The following is a 22,524-nucleotide window of genomic DNA, read 5'->3' as shown; positions in this document are numbered from 1 at the left end:
CGGTGTCACAATGATCGCACGGCTACTGCAGAGATAAATATGAAAGAGACCTTTCATGAAGGCGCTGCAGCAATCACTAAATCATAAATGTTTGATAAGGAATGGCGAAAAACCAGACAAATAAGTGTTCAATCCTCCTCTGTATTAGGTAGATAAAGTCATACAGGAAATCAATGTGATGTATTGATAGAAAAAAAAATGGGCCAAGCTTAGGGAGCGGGATATGAGCCATTATGTATAGGCCACTTTGTAACTGTCATTTAATTAGATGTTGTAGATTTTTTTTCTTTATTTTTGAACCTTGGGTGTGCTAAAATGTTTAAAAATCACCATTTTACTTTTTGGTTATTTAAAGGGTAAATTCATCTGAAATTGAGCCTTTACTTGTAGGTGGATGCTAAATAAATGAGATAGCGAGCAGTACTTACTCTGAACTTAGAGCCCAAGGTTCACCAAGTCTTAGCCCTTGTACAGACAGTCGGACATTCCGATGGACAATGTCCGATAGGACCGCGTTGTCGGATAATCCGACTGTGTGAGGGCTCCATCGGACTGTTTCCGTCGGAGTATCCGACGGACCAAGTTTTCCAGCTGGGCTATAAAATTTAACGACAACATGATCCGATCAGACTTTGTCCGATCATGTGTAGAGAATTCCGATCGGACAAAGTGCCACGCATGCTCAGATCAAATTCCTAGACCAAAGCTATTGGCTACTAGCCTGAACGTAGCCCCGTCCTAACGAAATAACATCATCACCTTAAGTACGATCGTATTTTCTGACAACTTTGTCCGACTGTGTGTATGCAACAGTTTCGGACAAAATCCGTCTGACAAAATCCAACGGATTTGGTTGCCAGAATGTCTGACCGTGTGTACAAGGGCTTATGGAGATCACCTTCACTTTTGGCCATCTATTGTTTACATTCAGCACAGCCACAAGAAAGGTGGTGATACTAACCTAAGATCCAGGCATAGAGTGTATGATGATAACCCAGAGATCTTTGTCCTGTAAGTCAATGGTCATCAACCCTGTCCTCAGGGCCCACTAACAGGCCAGGTTTTATGTATTACCTTGGGGAGATGCTGACTAGCATACTGCAATCACTGAGCAGCAAATGATATCACCTGTGATGTATTTCAGTTATCTTGCAAACCTGGCCTGTTAGTGGGCCCGGAAGACAGGATTGATGACCACTGCTGTAAGTGGCTGACCCGATGCCCTCCACTCCCTGTGTGCTACTTTGCAATCGCCTAGAATAAGTTGTTGACTTATATATGTTGTGGGATTGAGGTGATTAAACTCAAGTGATAGGTGCGTTTACAATGAGTTGCGCCAATCCAATACTGTATTTTAGGGCATGGCAGCCCACTTTTATTCAATAAACGGAAAAGTTCATATGTACATAAGTTGCCCACGCAGAGGTTTCTTCCACCTAACATGCATAAACTAAAAAAAAACAAGCCACCTGACTCACTTGTTGGCAGCACTGCTGCTCCTCTTACCAGTCCCTTAGACTGTGTTGTCCAGCTCTCCTGGAACACTTGGCTCCCTAGCCTTTAGTCACAGTGCCCCGCTGCATGGCCCACCTCTGGCTTAAGGATTGGGGTTCTCCTGACACCCATGATAGGAGCCGACCTGACTCCTGGAACCGAAATCTGCTGTCTCCTGGCTGGGTCTTCAAACCCCTTGATGAGACCTCTGTCTATAGCCTTCTGGCTGGGGCCACCTGACCCCAGGTGAGACCTTCTGTCTCCCACGCTGGGAGCGGTCTCCAAACTGGAAGATGTCTCCAAACTAGAAGCTGGGGGATATCCTTAGCCCTGAGTATATAATAACCCTGCACACCTGTGTAGTCGGCCAGGTTGCAGATGTTTAGTATAACCCGGCCACAGGATTGAAAGTTCAGATCCAGAACTACAGAATCTGAAGAAAGCCAATAATCCAGCTTTCTCCACTCAGAAATGATAGTTCTGAACGTTGGAATAAATCTTAAATGCAAATCCTGCGTCACGTGTTCCTATATTCTTACAGTGACAGAGCCTCCCTCTGTCACAATGTCTATTTGGATTTTTGCAAACTACCTGTGTTCTGAGATAAATGCACTCCTGGACTTGTGCAGTAATGACATCATCCTGTGCCGGCCAATCAATACAGCCTAAAACAGGCACCTGGAAGAGTTGGAGAGAAGACCACAGCACCAGAAAGAGATTGTGGGTGTCGGACCATTGGAACAAAGGTAATTATTTTTGCCCTTAGTCCTCCTTTAAAGCGGAGTTCCACCTCCAAATAAAAAAAAAAATATTCTAAATTCCTAAGTTACTATAATCTGTATATACCACTCAGTTGTTTTTTGCAAATGACCCCCCCGATTTCTGGTTTCATTTAAAAAAGGAACTTATAAAATTTGTTTGTGGTGGTTGTCATCTTGCCTGTGAGCGTGTGAAGCCCACAAGCAGACACTTCCTGGATGCGGTGATGCTGAGCTACCAGCATGCACTGCCCGTTCCCACGCTTGCACATTATTTATAAGCCGCAGCGCCGTAAGCTTCTGACGTTGCCATCACAACGGGCGGCATCGTCGGAAGTGCTCGCCCGTTGTGATGGCAACGAAGATAAACACACGCACGTCATCGCATCACTTCTGGTTTCGGGATCTCGCGATGATAAGCGCCTGCTAACCACACTGACTCCTGATTCAGAGCTCCCAGGAGTCAGAGCGCCGCTCTAGCAGACATTGCACCGCCGGATCTGACGGCAATACCCGCGGGTGGCTAGGACCAGAAAACGCCACATCAACAATCAATAACAAGGTAACCCTTTGGAAAAAAAAAAAAAATATTTCCATTTGTCACTGTATTTTATGCCTGCTTGTGAATCAGCTTGATTTTTGAAAGAGTGTGGAACTCCGTTTTAACTTACAGTATCTTTTCTTTTGGACTGAGTGATGTTGCATATCATTCAATTCAGACTGAAGACATATTGGGGTTGATTTACTAAAACTGAAGAGTGCAAAATCTGGTGTCAAAGCTTAATTGAACAAGCCAAAGTTAGAAGCTGATTGGCTACCATGCACAGCTGCACCAGATTTTGCATTTTCCAGTTTTAGTAAATCAACCCCCTTGTGGCAAAAATAAGTACTGCAGAGGGCAGCTCCAGAATGAGGTGAGTATTGCAGGTTTACATGTTCTGGGGGTCTATTTTAATTTTAAAATTGTTGTGTTTTAAGACCCAGAATGAAAGCCCCTGTATATTTGTCATGACAGCCTTAGAGCCGGTTCACACTGCGGGCGATGCGAGGCGACACGACTCGCCTCGCCGCGCTCTGGCAAGTCGCCCCCGTTCTGTACAATGGAACCGTTCTGAGAGGAGCACTCGAGTCGCTCCGACTCAGAAAAAAGGTTCCTGTACTACTTCTGGGCGACCTCGGGGTGACTTGCATTGACTGCTATACAGAAGTCATCTGCAAGTTGCCGCTGAGGTCGCGGCAGGTCGCGGCGAGGCAAGTCGGTGTCGCCTCGCATCGCCTGCAGTGTGAACCGGCCCTAACTTTACATTCAGAAAAAATTGAGATGCTATACCATTTGTATGTGCCAATAACATTTGAATGTAATTTTAGTATTCCTGAAGATTTGGAGGAATATCTTGAATATCTTGGGGTGTACAATGATAGGGATACTACCTTTGGTTCCTACAGGTTCTCTGCTGTCGGAAAGTACATCTTTTTTGGATTTCTAAGTTTTCAAGTCTATAATATGTGAGAGACAGCCCATAGTCAGAAAATGGTTAAACCTTACAGATTGCATTCTAACTTTAATAAGTATCTTAAATCTCAATATAAACGGTATTCTCTGTTTTATAGGTACAACTTCCATGCACTTTTACAGCAAATGTGTCAGTGCACACATTTACATTAATGTATTTTTTTCCTCTTATGAGGTTTACATCCGGGAAAATTCTCCGGTATGGCAAAACAGGCAGAAAAAGTGTAAATAATTTATCACTTTGCAAGCCGCTCAAATTTCTGTTGATATAGAGGGTTGTATAATTCTAAACCAATTATTAGTATTTAGCTGCGCCGTTATGTAGTTAAAATCCCACAACATTAATCCCATCAATTGTTAATGGTAACAAAACGGAAAAAGAATTAGAGATTGTTTGAATATTTATTCAGCGAGATGAGCATTTGCTGTCTTAGAGAAGCAGCGTTAAGGGGGAAAAAGTGTAAACAGGATTTAGAAAGCCTTGATATATTTGCATACAGTATCTGTAATTACGTATGTATTATAGATGGGGCAATTTGTTTCACTAGTTTAAACAGGACACTTAAAAACCACTCTCAGAAAACAGGAAGATATCATGAAAAAAGAAGAAGATATCATGGAACCGGACTCCTCACACTTTTATGAGGCGTCCATGTTACCTAGAGGTCCGATCCACACAAAATGAATATTTAAACCATGTATAGATACTGTTGGGGTAAATCACCAACCTGCCTTTTATGCATGCCGAGAGTTCCAAGACTCAAAGTGGCTGTAAAGCCCTACGTGCCACAAATAGGAAAGACTAATATACACTATATTGCCAAAAGTATTGGAACACCTGACTTTACATTAACTTTAATGACACCCCAGTGTTATGCCCTGTACACAGGGTCGGACTTTGTTGGAAAATGTGCGATTGGATCATGTTGTCAAAAAATCAGATCGTGTGTGGGCTCCATTGGACTTTTTACGTCGGAATTTCCGACACACACATTTTGAGAGCTGGATCTAAAATTTTCCGACAACAAGATCCGATCGTTTGAATTCCGATCGTGTGTAGACAATTCCGACGGACAAAGTGGCACACATGTTCAGAATAAATTTCGAGATGAAAGCTATTGGCTACTGGCCTCTTGATAGTCCCGACATACGTGTTTTACGTCACCTCGTTCTGAACGATCAGATTTTCCGACAACTTTGTGCGGCCGTGTGTATGCAAGACAAGTTTGGGCCAAAATCCGTCTGAAAAAATCAGACGGATTTTGTCGTCTGAATGTCCGACCGTGTGTACGGGACATTAGTCTGCAGGGTTCAATATTGAGTTGGCCCACCCTTTGCAGCTATGACAGTTTCAACTCTTCTGGGAAGGCTGTCTCAAAAGGTTTAGGAGTGTGTCTATGGGAATGTCTGATCATTCTTCCAGAAGTGCATTTGTGAGGTCAGGCACTGATGTTGGACAAGAAGGCCTGCGTCACTGTCTCTACTCTAATTCATCCCAAAGGTGATCTATCACATTGAGGTCAGGAGGTGCCGGCCAATCAAGTTCCTCCACCCCAAACTTGCTTATCCATGTCTATATGGACATTGCTTTGTGCATTGGTCCAAATCATTTGGTGAATGTTGGGGATTATGGTGTGGGGTTGTCTTTATTGTGATTTGTTTTACAGTGACAATATATCTTATCTTATGGTGCGGGGTTGTCTTTAAGGGGTTGGGCTTGGCCCCTTAGTTCCAGTGAAGAGAACTCTTAGCCCTTGTACACACGGTCGGAGATTCCAACGGAATGTGTCCTATCGGACCGCTTTGTCGGATATTCCGACTGTTTGTGGTCTCCATCGGACTGTTTCCGTCGGAATATCCGATGGACCAACTTTTCCAACTTACCGGTAAAATTTTCCGACAAAATGCTCCGATTGGACATACTCCGATCATGTGTAGCCTTCTCCGACGGACAAAGTGCCACGCATGCTCAGATCAAATTCCTAGACCAAAGCTATTGGCTACTAGCATGAACGTAGTCCCGTCATAACTAAATAACGTCATCACATTATGTACAATCGGATTTTCCGACAACTTTGTCCGACCGTGTGTATGCAATGGTTTTGGACAAAATCCGTCGGACAAAATCCAACGGATTTGGTTGTCAGAATGTCCGACCGTGTGTACAAGGGCTAAAGGCGTCAGCATAGCAAGACATTTTGGACAATTTCATGCTCTTAACTTTGTGGGAACAGTTTGGGGATGGCCCCTTCCTGTTCCAACATGACTGCGCACCAGTGCACAAAGCAAGGAAAAGGTGGGGATCACTGAATACATAGTTATATTGGTCCAAGCTAGACCAATGTATCAATGTATAAAATACGAGCAAGAAGGCTGCATAATCACTGCTGGAAGGGGGAGCAGGATGAGCAGAGTTGCTGATAAAAAAAAAGACTTGGATAACTTAAATACTTCTGCAGTGAAATTTGAGGATACATTCCACCATAGTTCCTCCAACTAAGAAGCTCAAGGAGGATTTGCTTTGAATCTCATTTACCACTTAAGAGTATGCAAATACTCCAATGTTCAATGTATAAATAAATACAGAGCTGTATTCATTTGTGTCTTTCAGATCTGCCTGGAGTTCAGCTTTAAGAGACAATCTCGTCATTTGAGATACATTGAATACTGGCGTTCTGCGATTAGCCATTAGTGTATACAATTAGATGTGTACCTTTATTTATCTTCTCTTTCCCTTAATTACTACTGACAGCCCAGGCTTTCTTTAAGACAGTCCTCCATGTATTGCACTGAATATAAATTACAATCGTTCTATTCTATTGAGCATTTTATTGTGTTTCTGCACAATTACATTTTTAAGTAGAGAGAGTGAACCAAAGTTTGGATTAATCAAAAACAGGCAAGTGGCAGATCCAGGAAATAAGCAGTTATGGAAGGTGCTAGGGCAGGATTACATCTATTTATTTAACACCTTAGCAATGCTAAAGTGAAATTTTAGAAGGGGGAAAAAAATTTACGAGCCCCCCCCCCAATTACTATTCCTAGTAAAACTGCAAAATATCATAACCCCTGTGTGATTTCAAATACATTGTAAAACCTAACCTGGAAAAAATAATATACCCTCTACATGCCAAAAGACATATAAAAGTCGCCTCCCATGATGCAATGTGAGATTTCCCTGTGTGATTCCTGTATGAGCCAAACTGTCAGTACTATGTATTAGGTATCCTTGGATATTCTTGGTATCACTGACCCACAAAATGTGGACTGGGTCTGTATTTGTCTACTCTCCATTGCAAGGTAAATAGTAAATAAATTTGGTACATTTGGGAAATGCCCTGCAAATAGAACTCCAGCCAAAAAATAAAAACAATCAAATTTGAATAGCTCATTAAAAATATAAAATAAAAACAATCTTTTGCTGCAATACTTATCTTTAATTCATAACTGTCCCCAACAGGATTTCTTCTCCGCTACGAGATGTCCTTCCAAATGAATGATGGCCAGCATCATTCAACTCCACTAAAGCCTCGTACACATGATCGGATTTTCCGACAGGAAATGTGTGATGACAGGCCGCTGGCGGAAAATACGTCTGTACGCTCCATCGAACAATTGTCGGATTTTCTGCCAACAAATGTTGGATGGCAGGCTTTAAAATTTTCCACGGACAAATGTCTGTTGACGGATTTTCCGAGCGTGTGCACACAAGTCCGTCGGACAAAAGTCCTAAGTACAAACACGCATGCTCGGAAGCAAGGACGAGCCAGAAGTGGTCGGTCATGTAAACTAGCGTTCCCAATGGAGAATTAACATTTGTGACGTGGCAAATTATGGAATCTCAAAATGCAGTGCACATTTCTCTTCTTCTTTAATGGGATAATAATGAAGCTGCTTTGCTGGTGATACTGATGGAGTTATTGCAAACACATTTTCAAAGGCTTTTTTTTCTAGTGATATCAAGATTATTATTATTGTGCTTGTTTTTTTTTTTTGTTTTGTTTTTTGGTGCAAGTTACCACAACACCATTATCCTGTAGTTTTTAAGATCAAAGATACAACTATGTTGGTTTCCCTTGTTAATTTTACATTGTATTTTTTAAATGTAACTGCCTACTCCCAAACTGTCATTTGAAGTAAAACACACAGCCAAGTATTATTCTCCACAATTATTTTATTGTGCATTAAAAAAAGAAAACAAATACATTTAGATATGCTATCTGCCAATAGAACTTAACCAAAAAGTGCATTCTTTGCATCCAAAAATATAGAAAATATACCAAATTAAATTATTATTCAATCAAAAAATAAAATAAAAGCCCCATGCATGTGTTCTGCTTCTTAATATAGGGGGGTCAACAATGCCAAGAGTTGGTGAAAGCAGGGTTCTGTCATCTGGAGATAATTATGAAAATCATCTGGATTATTCTCCTGGAGCTCCTGCAGTAAAGGCATATGACATAATTGGTCATGATTAATAAAGTAACCAATTTTTGGTTCAAGAAATCCTCCTCCACCTGTTCCTGGACTGGAACTCCAAGGCCAGTAATAAATAACACGTTATCTCCTCCGATTCTGCAACATGTCTGGTTGACGAACGGCCATTCAGAAACTACCTGAAAAGCGCGAAATGAAAAGCACAAATCAACACTCACCAAACTTCTACTAACACGAAATTAGCAGAAGGAGCCCAAAGGGTGGTGCTAAAGAGCTGGAAAACCACATAGTACGTCACTACGTTCGTGTTTGTTAGCCGACAATTGTGTGCCATTTGTATGCAAGACAAGTTTGGGGTCAACGCCCTTCGGACAAAAGTCAAAGGTATTCCCTGCGGAAAATCCGATCGTGTGTACAAGGCTTTACTCTGGGCCAAAGCCATCATGGGCCCACCATAAGCTTATGCCCGGACAGTGAAGCATAAGCAGCTTAGTCATGAGCTTATCTCTCATTGAACCCTGGTTCACGTTGCAGGGATTTGGCATACGATTTGACATGTCAAATCGCAGGCCAAATCAGTGGCTATTGCCGGCAATTGCACCGTCGGGCGCCGCACTGATTTCCCAAAAGTAGTTTCTACGGGTGCAATTTCAATAGACATCTGAGCAGAAACCCGCACAGATGTCTCTGAAATCGCTCCTGAAGTCATGGACTGACATGCGGGAATGAAATCGATTTAATTTCTGCTGTCAGTGTGTACCTAGGCTTACTCTGCTTTCTCCCACTATCAGTGTGCTCCTTGTCAGCATAAGAACTGATCCTTTCTCTCCTCTCCTAGCCATCTCAGGCTGATACAAGGTCACATTTTGCTAATTAAAGAGGAACTTCACTGAAAGTTCCACATATCCTCCTCCTTCCTCCTCCCACCTTTAGTGGTATCTTTTTTTTGTTTTACTGGAAGCAGGTACTTTTTTCTGACAGGTAGCAGACTTTTCTGACAGGTATCAGACCACTCCCATTTCCCTAATTCTCGCCTAGGCCCCATCCCCACCTTTCTGGGTCACATCACATGTCCTGGGATGCTGTGGAACCAGTATGAAAGTGTACCATGATCTTGCACGTGCATAGTCGGGAGCAGGCCGTGAAACAGCAGGAAGTCACAGCTGGCTTCCACAGTCAACATGTCGTCCCTGAGTGCCTGAAGATTGGTGAAAGAAGAACTGTCTTGGGCGAAGCCAGCACTGGTAGGTACCTCTTTATTAAAAGTCTGCAGCTACATCATTTGTAGCTGCTGCCTTTTAATTTCAACTTTCAAGCATTGCTCTGGAAGAATGTACCTGTAGATCCTCCCAGTTTGGGTGTTCATGAGCAGCCTACACTGCTCTGGTACATAATAGAGGAAGCAATGCTCCAGTTCAGAGATAAAACTCTTGTGTGCTTTAATAAATGTAAAAAAAAAAGACACAGTACACAGTTCCATCAGGGAAACAGTTGATGCGTTTAACACTCTTAGCACTTAGTCATATGTTATGACTAAGCGCTAAGAGCGTAAAACGCGTCAACTGATACCTCAATGTAGCTGTGTACAGTGTTTTTTGTTACTACATTTAATAAAGCATACACAATTTTTATTTCTGAGCTGGAGTGCTGCTTGCTCTCTTCTATTCCTGTGATTTTTGTGGCTGCAGACCGAGCTGGCACCGGGGAGTTTATCGGTATGGTATCGTGGTGATTGAAGTCCACCTGGAGCAGTGTGCAATCACTGCTGTACCAGTCAGTGTCCCTACGCACCGCCACAACAGTGAATGTCCCTAATCACTGCCACCCACCTCACAGTGTCCCTGACCACCGCCACACCACTCCCAGTGTCCCTGACCACCATTAATCAGTTCAAGTGTCCCTGATCATCTCCACCCCAGCTGTGTGTGTCCAGAAAAATAAGGCTTCAGGCTTATTCAGTAAAGCAAAGAGCAGTAACCAATCAAAATTCAGTATTCTGCGAGCTAGCTTCAATAAAGATAAATGTGATTGGCTTTCATAGGCATGAGACTTTACACTAAAAGAAAAACAGCATTGAATGCAATTTATCAGTTCCTCATGAAGTTCTGCAGATTTTGAGTTTTCTCCACTCTTAATAAAACACAAGTGCCCTCTCGGCGCTCCTAAAGTTCTGAGTAGTTCCATTATGTCCACCTTACTTTTGAACAAGTTCCACTCACTTTTGAGTAATCTCAGATTGGGACAGAAGTAGATATAAACAAAGAATATTTTATACAGTACAAAGGGAATGTGCCCATGAAAAGGTTCATATTGTATTTTCCGCGCACCTTTTTCCAAGAGACGGGGAAATTACTTTCCTCTACATTATACACTTTGTGTATGTTTAATATCCTGACCATGCTCTGGGGCTTTTATTTTGGCTGCGATCTGCACATCATCTACTTTTAAATTAACAGAAGATGTTTTCCTTTCTTCTGTACTGTTCTAGTTTGTGAAGAATGAACCCAGAGCCAAAAATAAGGGCAACGCCAATAGATTCAGTGCATTTTTATTTGGATGAAATAATATTCAGAGCTGCACACCTTGATTACATTATTTTATCAATTGATTAATTATTTGGGTTAGTTTGTTAGAATTAGTAATTTAAAAACAGCATGCAATGCCTTATAAACCATTACAATCTTACATATATGTAGCACCCTCTGCTAGAGGTTAGGATTTTTGTAACGTGCAGGTAAATTTAGGCAGGCCTAGTTGGAAGCTAGAGTAGCAGCTGTGACTCACAGACAGCAATACTCCACTGTCACTTCCCTCTTTCTTCTAGAGGATTCTAGAAGAAGAAGAGGGAAAGAGAGGCAGAGCTGTCTGAGGTGTCTCATGGAGCCCTGACCAATCCCAACTAGGATTGGCAGGGGGCAAGCCTCCTTGAAATACCTGGAGTCAGCCCAGCTAGGGAGAAGTTGTCGGGTGAAAGAACTGAAGATGGAGCACTAGATTGTCGGGGGCCTTGGATGGAGCTTCCCAGTCTGAGGGGGTGACCTTGGGCCTGGGGTTCAGGTGCAGGATGGAGCCCCTCTGGAAAGCAAGGAGGATCTGGTCAGGAGGCACAGAGAGGAACTAAAGAGGACAACAGGAGCTAGTGTTGCCGGGCAAGTCTCCACAGGGAACCACCGGTCACAGCCAGGGGGATGTCCAGTGACTAGCACAGTCGGGAGGACTGGGGAGGATCGCCTGAAAGGACTGGGAGTGTGCAGTCTGGGATGGGTGCAGAGCCAGCAGTAAGGACTGTGATGTCACAGTCAGTGGAGTCGGGCTGCTGCAGCCAGGAGGGCTGGCAGGGCCTGAAGAGGACTTACTGGGAGCAGTAGTCCACCATAGGACAGCTAGCACTAAAGACTTCCTATTCTATTTTTGCTACACTAAAAAGGGGCCCATGGTCCCTGCCTGCAAGAGGGGGTTGCTGAGGCCTGACTGAGTCAGCGTTGGGCCTAACCAAGTACTAGCTGTGAGTGGAGTTAAGTGTTGTGCAGGAGAGTTAGAAAGAGTAACAGTCTGCAAGCAAGAGATATGCTGGAGGAGACTGGAGTAGCCAAGTGTATATAGTTATATCAACTGATTTATATACAATAAACCAATTGCTTGTTCTACTGGGCATCCCATACATTCCTATCTCTATCCAAGTTCAAATACCTAAAAAAATACAAAATCCAGCACATCGACTATGGTGATTGGAAATTGGATGCCGGGCTGGGCAGGGTGACAGGTGGACCACAACTTTCAGCAGCGCCTACGGGGGTACCACTATATATATACATACAGTAAATTACCCGTTGAAAGTCTGCAACATAAGCTTTTTCAGGATAATCACTTTTATATTTAAGGTTCTTAACATTACCTTTTTCCCTATTCAAACTTTCCATATGGAGCTCTTCTGCTCAACAAAGAATTTGGGGGCTTCACAAATAGACTGGATATGTCAAAAAGTTCATATTTAGGTCCTCCAGGGGAAACACAGTTTAATCTGCACTTAATCATTTGTACACACATGTGTTTTAGCACCTTACTATGTATCAATCACATTTAGCTAAGCTTGTTCCATAATTTTGAGGAGGTTTCATAGGCAGTTGTTTTTTGTTCAAGAATAGAAATTGGAGGTGTAAAAATTGTGGAGCCACATTGTTCTAGTTGTATGATCTCATCCTTGGAGTCAGAAAGGGTTTATGGTGTTAAAAGTAGAAGTTCACCCTAAAACTAAAATCTGTAAATCTACTTGCATCCACAATCTAGGCCCTTGTACACACGGTCGGAGATTCCGAGGGAATGTGTCCTATTGGACCGTTTTGACGGATATTCCGACTGTGTGTGGTCTCCATCAGACTGTTTCCGTCTGAATATCCGACGGACCAACTTTTCCAACTTGCTGGTAAAATTTTCCGACAAAATGCTCCGATCATGCGTAGCCTACTCCGACGGACAAAGTGCCACGCATGCTCAGATCAAATTCCTAGACCAAAGCTTTTGGCTACTAGCCTGAACGTAGTCCCATCGTAACGAAATAACGTCATCACGTTATGTACAATCGGATTTTCCAACAACTTAGTCCGACTGTGTGTATGCAACATCACTTCTGGACCTCTTCCAGAATTAATCCATCGGAATTGCTCCGACGGATTTGGTTGTCGGAATCTCCGACCGTGTGTACAAGGGCTCAGACTATCTAAGACTAACCTATCTAGATCTGTAAAAAAGGAATTGCTATACATACCTTTTCTGAAGCCGTTCTGGTCTGGTCTCCAGTGGCGGAAGCTATGTGCATGAGACATCCGACAATGGTTGTGAAATGCCTGGGTAATGACATCATCCATACACTTACTATGGAGCTTCTGTTGTCGGCTGCCTCCTCTGTAGCTGCCTCCACAGAAAAGCCACCGCTGATAGCTCGGCATGGGACCAGACTGGAGTGGCTCCAGAAAAGGTATGTATAACAATTTCTTCTTTACAGGGCTAGATAGGTTAGTCTTATCCCACGTACACACGGTCGGAGATTTTGGCAACCAAATCCATCGGATTTTGCCCGTCGGATTTAGTCCGACGGATTGTGTCCGAAACTGTTGCATACACACGGTCGGGCCAAGTTGGCGAAAAATCCGATCTTTCAGAACGTGATGACGTAATTTCGTTACGATGGGACTACATTCAGGCTAGTAGCCAATAGCTTTGATGTAGGAATTTGATCTGAGCATGCGTGGCACTTGGTCCGATCAAAATGCTCTACACATGATCGGATTAGGTCCGTCCGGCCCAGTTGGTCGGGAAATATTTCCAACATGTTGGAAAATTGGGTCAGACGGAGATTCGGACGGAATCAGTCTGATGCATACCACACACAGTCGGATTATCTGACGACACGGTCCGATAAGACTCATTCCGACAGATTCTCCGACCATGTGTACAAGGGCTTAGATTGTGGATGCAAGTAGATTTACAGATTTTAGTTTTAGAATGAACTTCTACTTTAATCCTTCGATTTACTTGGCTAAAGGTATGAATTTTTAAAACAGAGGATAGAGATGTTAAAATGGCATTATATGTGGAAGACAGTTGGGTGTAGATGGCCTTTTTCACGCCACTTTCAAAAGAGATGTCCTCTCTGTTTAGCATGTGCACCTTACTATCATCAAAAGAATGTCCATTTTCCTCAAGGTGTAGGCTGATGGCTTAACCTGTAGAATGTGGCCCCCTTTGTTGGGCCATTCATTTCATGAGAGGTTCCTTCCCCTCCCCTCCAATGTCAAAGTCTTTGCATTCCTCAATACACTGCTCTACATAGACCAAATTGTTCAACAGTGGGCAAGGCCTTCAGCACCATGTTTATTCCACATATGACATTTTAGTTCCACTTAAAGTCATATTTCCTTCAAATACATTAAGATAAAGTACAAAGATGTATCTGTCCCACTGAAAAAACCTAGGGCCATTTGCATTGGACTCAGCACGCATAAGCTAGATGCAATTGAGCTGACATGCTTTGGCTTTTTTTTATGCAGTAGGAGCCAAAATACTTAATTGTTTCCTAAATGTGGCTTGCATTGTGTTGCTACATGTTGTAATAGGTTGCACTGTGTATATATGCAACATGTTAAAATTTTGACCAGCACACTGGTACGAAAAAAGTCAAGGCAACTAGGCTTGTCCTTGCATTGAGGTTTCATTGAGAGACACAGGCCATCCCAACCGAACTGACTCTGTGCTTTCTGTGCAGTGTTTCGAAGAGCAAAGCATACAAGTGTAGATGAATTAAAGCACAACCACACAACCAAAATTAAAAGCACAATGGGTGAAAATAATCAAAAGTGTAAACAATCCATGAGTGCCTAACAATGAGCAAATAAATAGTCTATGAAAACTAAAATCTGATGCTAGTAGGTTTAGAAGATAAATGATCATAAAATACGAAGTGAATCAGACTTCTTAGTGCACGTGTCCAAGTCTTCATGAGTGACAATCCAAACTTGAGTGATCAAGCACACCACCATATCCTCCAGGGGTCTCTATATGTGCACACCTTACATGGAGACCATAGGGTCTAATGGCACCTTCCCCTCAGGGCTAACAATCCAGCAGTCTGTAGTTCCTCTGTCCTAAAGGGACTCCCAATCTCTCATGTGTAGTTCCTCATGGTAGCGTGTCATAAGGGTAGGAAAGAACTAAACATAGTGTTTTACTGTTTAAAAAACTTTTATTAAAACCACAGTAGAATAATCACATTTGTGGATGCACTATCATGCAGGTGAAGTGCTTGTATGACAAAGACGGATAATCACTGGATCACTGAAACACCCACAACTCCTCAGCCCTGTGTCCGCCAGCGGCTTGTGGACTACTTCCTGGATGTGTGCACGATGATGTTACAGACTTTGGTGAAATATCAGGGGATTAAACGGGGGGGGGGGGGGGTATTTTGTGCCACACAGGGTGATTAGGGTGTGTACGCCTATGGACATAATTGTCCTGCATTTAAAGGGTAAGTTCACCTTTACAGAAAAATCTGTAAGATGAACTTACACAGGACCCCCTCCTCACCCCACCCCCCCCCCCCCCCCCACCACGGTGCCGCTGACCTGGACCACGGCAATCTCCTGTTCTGAGCCCCGGAATATCTGCGCCAGGAGTTCGGGGCTTAGAAATCCCCTCAGCTGAATGTCCAAAATGTTCCCCATCAGGAAGGATGTTTCGGAGCATTCTAATTGGCCAGCGCCGTCACATGTGATGGCGCTGACCAATCAGAAGCCGCATAACACATCCTGTCAGTTGGGAAGAAGTCATGCGGATGCCGAGGTGTTTTCTAAGCTACGGATATACTGGGGCTCAGAACGGGAGGTTGCCACGTTCCAGGTTAGCAGGACGGGGGGGGGGGGGGGGTGCAGGGTCCTGTCTAAATTCACCTTACAGATTTTTCTGTAAAGATGAACTTACCCTTTAAGATGCCTCAAGCCTTGTACACACGGTCGGAGAATCCGTCGGAATGCGTCTTATCGGACCGTGTCATCGGATAATCCGACTGTGTGTGGTATGCATCGGACTGATTCCGTCCGAATCTCCGTCAGACCCAATTTTCCAACATGTTGAAAATATTTTCCGACCAACTGGTTTGATCGGACATACTCCGATCATGTGTAGAGAATTTTGATCGGACCAAGTGCCACGCATGCTCAGATCAAATTCCTACATCAAAGCTATTGGCTACTAGTCCCATCGTAACGAAATTACGTCATCACGTTCTGAATGATCGGATTTTTCGACAACTTAGTCCGACCGTGTGTATGCAACAGTTTCGGACAAGATCCGACGGGCAAAATCCGACGGACAAAATCCAACGGATTTGGTTGGCAGAATGTCCGACCGTGTGTACAGGGGCTCAGACTTCCTCCGGAATCGATTTATGATACTTTTGCATCCATATGGACTTCTATGGGAACTAAAAGCAAATTCTTGCCTGTACACATAAGCCTGAAACTGATTGGCTGGTTGCGTGCTGTGAGTTCCCACTGTCTGCGGCTGAACCATTTGTATTTGAAAGTGAGTTCATGGTGAGTCACAGAGAGTGTGTCTCAATAAAAACCTGCTGTCAATAAAAGTTCCAGAAAAGAAGGGGTGTTTACTGGCATGAGTGAAAAACTATGTACCGGAAGGCTGCTATTTAATTATTTAATTATCTCCCTATTATTCCGCTGGTACGAAAAAAAATGAAAAAAACAAAATAAATAATGGTACTAGTGGTATCATAAATAATGCTGACTTTTAAATCCTCATTTGCTGCTTCTGTCAGAGCCTTTTCACACAGATGTTTTTGATTTGTCATAAGTCTTTTTAAAAACCTAGCTTCTTTTCTACTCATTCCATCTGCGTTTTTGCCCTCGCAGTCAGGTGCTAACGGTGTTTGTCAATACACGTCAAGAGCGTCCTTTTCGGAGATTTTTACAAAACCTCTTGAAATGTGTCTTTTTGCAATCCTAATATTATTATAGTATATACGGGATTTATATAGCACCAACAGTTTGCGCAGCACTTTACAATATAAAAGGAAACAATACAGTAACAATGCAATTCAATACAAGAGGGTTAGGAGGGCCCTGCTCCTGTGAGCTTACAATCTAAGCCCTTGTACACACAGTCGGAGATTCCGACAACCAAATCCACCGGACAAAGTTGTCGGAAAATCCGACGTGATGACGTTATTTCGTTACGACGGGACTATGTTCACGCTAGTAGCCAATAGCTTTGGTGTAGGAATTTGATCTGAGCATGCGTGCCACTTTGTCCGATCGGAATTCTCTACACATGATCGGAGTATGTCCGATCGGAGCATTTTGTCAGAAAATATTTCCGGCAAGTTGGAAAAGTTGGTCCGACGGATATTCCGACGGAAACAGTCCAATGCAGACCACACACAGTTGGAATATCCGACAAAACGCTCCGATCGGACACATTAGGACAGAATCTCCGACCGCGTGTACAAGGGCTAATAGGGAGGGGCTGGTGAAACACAAAGTAGTAACTGTGATGGATGAACTGATGAGGGAAGTAGAAGATGTAGGTTATTAGCCAAAGGCAGGATAGTCCTCCCTGGAGAGATTTGTTTTCAGGGGTTGCCTAAAAATGGATAGAGCAGGAGATAACCAGACAGATTGGGGTATGGAGTTCCAGAGGTTGGGAGAAACTCTGGAGAAGTCCTGCAGTGGGGCATGGGAAGAGGAAACAAGGGAGCTAGAGAGCAGGAGGTCATGGGAGCTGTAGAGAGGATGGTTTAAGTGATATTTTGAGATAAGATTGGTGAATTAGCTCAGGGCATTGTATGCTGTTTTTAATGTTTTGAATTTTATTCGTTGGGCAATGGGAAGCCAGTGGAGAGATTGGCAGACAATGAACATTTGGTAAAGTGGATGAGTCTGGCAGCAGCATTCATGATAGACTGAAGAGGGGGAGCCTGCACAGAGGTAGGCCAATGAGGAGGGAGTTACAATAGTCAAGGCGAGAGATAACAAGGGAGTGAATAAGTTGCTTAGTGGTTGCAACAGTTAGAAAGGGGCATATTTTGGATATGTTTCAGAGGTGAAGACTGCAAGATTTGGACATCGATTGGTTTTGGAGCTTCTCTAAACATCTCTCTTTCCTGATGGTTTTACCAATATTTACTTGATAAGTCTCTTTTCATTTCTACCACCTGTCCATAGTACATACGAGACCTTTCAGTTTGTATTATAATCATGATAAAATGATTATAATTTACAATAATTATCTTGTATCAGAGTGATTAGTGTGGCAAAGTTCACTAGTTTACCAGAAAATAGGTAGGCGGGGCAGTGACACTAAAGGCGTTTTCACACTGATGTGCTTTTGTGCAGTTTAACCACTTAAGGATTGGAAGGATTTTCCCCCTTAATGCAGACCATTTTTTGTTATACGGCTCTTTCCCGCTTTTTTTTTTTATTGTGTTTTTTATTGAATATAAAACACGATAAGTACAAAAATTGGGAAATGCAGAGAAAAAATCTTCAAGTACAATGATATTCAAAAAAATACATTTTACATCTAAATACAAATAGATCTAGTACAAGATATGCAACTCTATCAAAGGGAATACAAAAGAGCGAGATTAGAGGGATATAACATAGGAGAAGTTGAGGACTAAAGATGAGGGACTGAGATGTTGGATGGGTATGTGTATATCAGGTTGGGTTTAGGGGTGTGATGCCGAACTCAGATTTTTCCCACAGATCCCAAACGTTATCAAATCTGTCCATTGCATCATCTACCTGGGCTGTCATGTATTCCATTCTGCGTATTTCGGTGATGACCTGTATAAACTTGGCCTGAGATGGGGGGGGGGGGCAACTAACAGATTGGGATAACTTGCTTGGCGGCCAGCAAAATATAGTAGGCTAATTTGTTGAAAGCTTTCCCTAGTTCAGAGAAGGGGAGACTTAGAAAGAGGTGTACCGGATCCAGCGGAAGGGAGTGTTCAAAAATATGCTGAAGCAGGGACATCCCCATGGATCAGAGGGTCACAATCAATTCACATTTCCAGAAGATGTGGTAGTGGGTGCCTCTGGATTTACCACACCTCCAACAAAGAGGAGAGAGGGAAGGATCGAAATGATGCAGTAATTTTGGGGTCCTGTACCAGAACAGTAGTATTTTAAGTCCTGTCTCTCTCTGCGTCATCCACCTGGATCCTTTGGATGTATGAGTCCGGATCTTAGACCATTGAGAAAGGGAGATTGGAGTTTGAGTGATATGTGCCCATTTTCGCATGTAAGTAAGTTCTCAGAGAGTTAAGAGGACTCCTGCAGTAATTGGTATATGGTAGATACTAGCCACCTTGTATGGGGGCCTTGGGAACAAAGGAGCTCAAAGGCAGTTGGTTTAGGTAGAGTATGGGTCAAAGAGATAGGGGATAGGTAATGTCTCACTTGACGCTATGAGTAGAACAGATAGTTAGGTATCTGGTGCTTAGACTGGAGGTTTGCAAAGGTCCAGAGCTTACGGGTAATTGGATGGGTGAACTGGCTGAGCTGGAAGAGACCTGCTTGAGCCCAGGGATGCATTCGGGTGTGGGACAAACTGTTTGGGATTAATGGGTTATAGAGCATGTTGGAGAGGGGGGTGGGGTATGATGAAGAGAGAGAGAGAACCTTGTAGCACAGATACACCATATATTTAATGAGAACAACATAGGGCCTAGGCATAGACTTTGAAGCTTGATATCTTGGTGAAGTGAAGGGGACCAGATTAGGGAGCAGGAATGGATGGGAAACAGAGCCCATCTCAATCTCCAACCACTTATTTAGTGATGAAAGGCAAGACCAGGATATCACTGCACAAAGATGTAAGGCTAGGTAGTATTTGTGAACATCAGGGGCCCCCAGACCCCTGTGGTTTCTGGGAGAGAAGATCACTGAGCTCACTATTCTGTGTGCCTTATTCCCCCAAATGAATCTTAGGAACCATTTTTTGATCAGTTTCAATTGAGACATGGATATGGGAACTGACAGGATCTCAAAAAAGTATAGTAGTTTAGACCGACATTTTCAAAACATTGATTCTGCCTAACCACGAGATTGGAAGTAGATGCCAGTGATTTAACATGGCATTGATGTCCTTAAACAGGGTGGGTAGTTGTTTGAGTATAGGGAGGAATCGGTAGGGGGAATTTGCAGGAATTACCGAGAAGTAGGAATGAAGTGAGGGTTGATGAGTTGTCTTGCCTTGTAGAAGGGAATTGTATAAAGATAATAGGTGAGGTGACAAAATTGGTAGGAAAGTCCTGTAGTAGGAGTAGGAAGGCCATCTGAGCCAGGGGATTTGTGCAGGGGTAGGTATTTAATTGTATTAGCTAATTCTTCTCCTGTAATGGAGGCCTTTAGGACGAGTAGGTCCAGTTTGGTCAGTTTTGGTAGTTTAATGTCTGATAAAAAAGTCTCGAACAACTCCATCAAATGGGGGGGGGGGGGGTGGAGTTCTGGGGTTAGACAGTTGTAGAGATTAGCATAAAACTCACCAAAGACCCGAGTCATGGTTTGGCAGTAAGTAGGGGTCCCATCAGGTTGTTTAAGGTGGTCCGAAAAAGAGTGGAAGGGCCTAGGGTTGAGTCTGGAGACTAACATTCTGTGTGGTTTGTTGAAGACCTTGTAGAATTTTTTCTTAGCCAATAGGAGGGATTTGTCTATAGCTGACTTCTCTAGGGACTTTAGCCTGTTTTGTAGCAAAGTCACCGTCTGAAGTCGGGCCACTGTGGGAGAATGTACTAGAAAGCACTTAGTTGTTTGCAGTTCGGCCAGTAAGGACGATTTCAGGAGGGTGGCATCTTTCTTTCTACGAGAGCTTACTGAGATACAGTGTTCCCTGAAATATGCCTGGGCTTCCCATAGAGTGGATGGACTGGGGACAGTACCTACATTGAGAAAGTATTCTGTCAGTGAGAGGGAGAGTGCAACTTTAGTTTTGGGGTCATTTACCAATGATTAGTCTCCAGTGGCATTTCTTAGGATAAGCGGTGGCGAGGGAGAGGTCTAGGGTCAGGGGGGCATGTTCTGTCCAGGTGATGAGGCCTAATACAGCTGACACTATGTTGGGTAGGAGGGGGGATGTCACAAAAAAGTGGTCCAGTCTAGAGAACATTTTGTGAGGGGGAGAATAGAATGAAAACTGTTTGCTTGTAGGGTGTTTGATCCTCCAAGTGTCAAACAGGTGGTGGGCACGTATCAGTTTGCGAAAGGATGTGGGTAAGGATTGCGCTGGGAGATGTAGTTTGGTGTGGAATAGGGATCTTCTGTCTTGAGTAGGGGAGAGTATGACATTAAAGTCTCCATCTATCACCGTGAAGGACTTTGAGAAGCGTTGGAGCTGTTTGAATGCTTTAGTTAAGAATTTGATCTGACCCGAGTTAGACACATATACATTCATAATTGTAATGGGATGAGACATATAAACACATTGTATTATTATGTAGCAACCGTGTGGGTCTAAGTGCGTGGACGGAATCTGGAGAGGTTAGGAGCGTCTAATCAGTATTGCAATGCAGCCTTACCAGATGAGTCAGACGCTGTATGAGAAGTTGGAAAATATTTGGATGCAAATTTAAAGGAACCTCCAGCGCGGAAGTGAGTTCCCTGAATCAGGATCACATCCACACCGGAGGCCCTGAACCCCTTTAAGGTCAGCCATCAGTTTTTAATGGAGTTCAGGCCCTTTACATTGTATGACAACAACTTCAGAGCCATACCAAGGTAGTTAAAGTTAACCAGTGTAGATGTAGTGGAACAGGTAACTTCCCAATTGCGGAATTACAGGTTAACAGCCTTGTGTTAATCAACATATCATATTGTACTGTGGAGGACATTAGACAAATGACATATGAAAGAGAAAGAAATAAAAAAAAAGAGAGCATAAGAACAAGGAAAAATTCCCCCAAAAAATCCAGAAAAAAATTCTGAGGGCGAGTAGCTGCTATATAAAAAAAATGGCCAGGTTGGCCTTGAAAAAAAATCCTAACAACATGTGTAGGCCCAAGTGGCATCTGCAACTCGGGAGTCCTCGGCCGCAGCTGGGGGACAAGTAGGGGAGCAGGGCAGCCTCCAACATTCAAGTTTTTTCCGATGGAAAATCTGCTTGTGTGTACGGGGCATTAAAATGTGGCTGCCAGTAGATTTAGAGTTAGTTGTAGGCTGAACTTCTACTTCAAAGCCCAACAAAAAATGATCCCTTGTATATATATATATATATATATATATATATATATATATATATATGTGATCCTGCACTTCTGGGTATCGGGTGCAAGTGTGCGCCACTGGCGGCTCGTGCCCACTGTGATTTTATACAGCGGGAGCTGATCAGCATGTCCTGAGGACTCGATGTCCACCAGCATTTGCTGATCATTCGGTACAGTGACAGAATGGCAGTCTGCCTATGTAAACAAGGCAGATTGCCATTCTGTCAGTACAGAAGACATGGGTCCTGTAAAGCAGAAACACAGATCCATGCCTTCCACTAATAAAATCATCTCCTCCACTGCACTGAAACATTAGCTAGGCCCACACTTAACCCTTTGATCACCCCTGATGTTAACCCGTTCCCTGCCAGTGTCATTAGTACAGTGACAGTGCATTTTTTTAGCTCTGATCACTGTATTAGTGTCACTGGTCCCCCAAAAAAGTGTCAAAAGTGTCAGTTAGATATCTAAATTGTCCGCCGCAATATCGCAGCCCCGCAATAAATCGCTGATCACCCCCATTACTAGTATAAAATGAAAATATCCCT

The 22,524-nt window shown here is 43.2% G+C and overlaps 1 protein-coding gene across 1 annotated transcript in view; it reads right to left on the bottom strand.

Annotated features, from left to right (window-relative positions):
• WWOX (WW domain containing oxidoreductase) overlaps positions 1-22,524 on the bottom strand; it is a 1,357,802-nt gene that overhangs the window by 694,432 nt on the left and 640,846 nt on the right. The window lies entirely within an intron of this gene.

Source organism: Lithobates pipiens, unplaced genomic scaffold, assembly GCF_037356315.1.
Source record: "Lithobates pipiens isolate NorthernLeopardFrog02 unplaced genomic scaffold, aLitPip1_a1.2 Scaffold_10, whole genome shotgun sequence".
In the NCBI taxonomy this organism is placed as follows: Eukaryota; Metazoa; Chordata; class Amphibia; order Anura; family Ranidae; genus Lithobates; species Lithobates pipiens.
The sequence above is the reverse complement of the archived record's forward strand: the minus strand, read 5'-3'. Positions and strand labels throughout refer to the sequence as shown.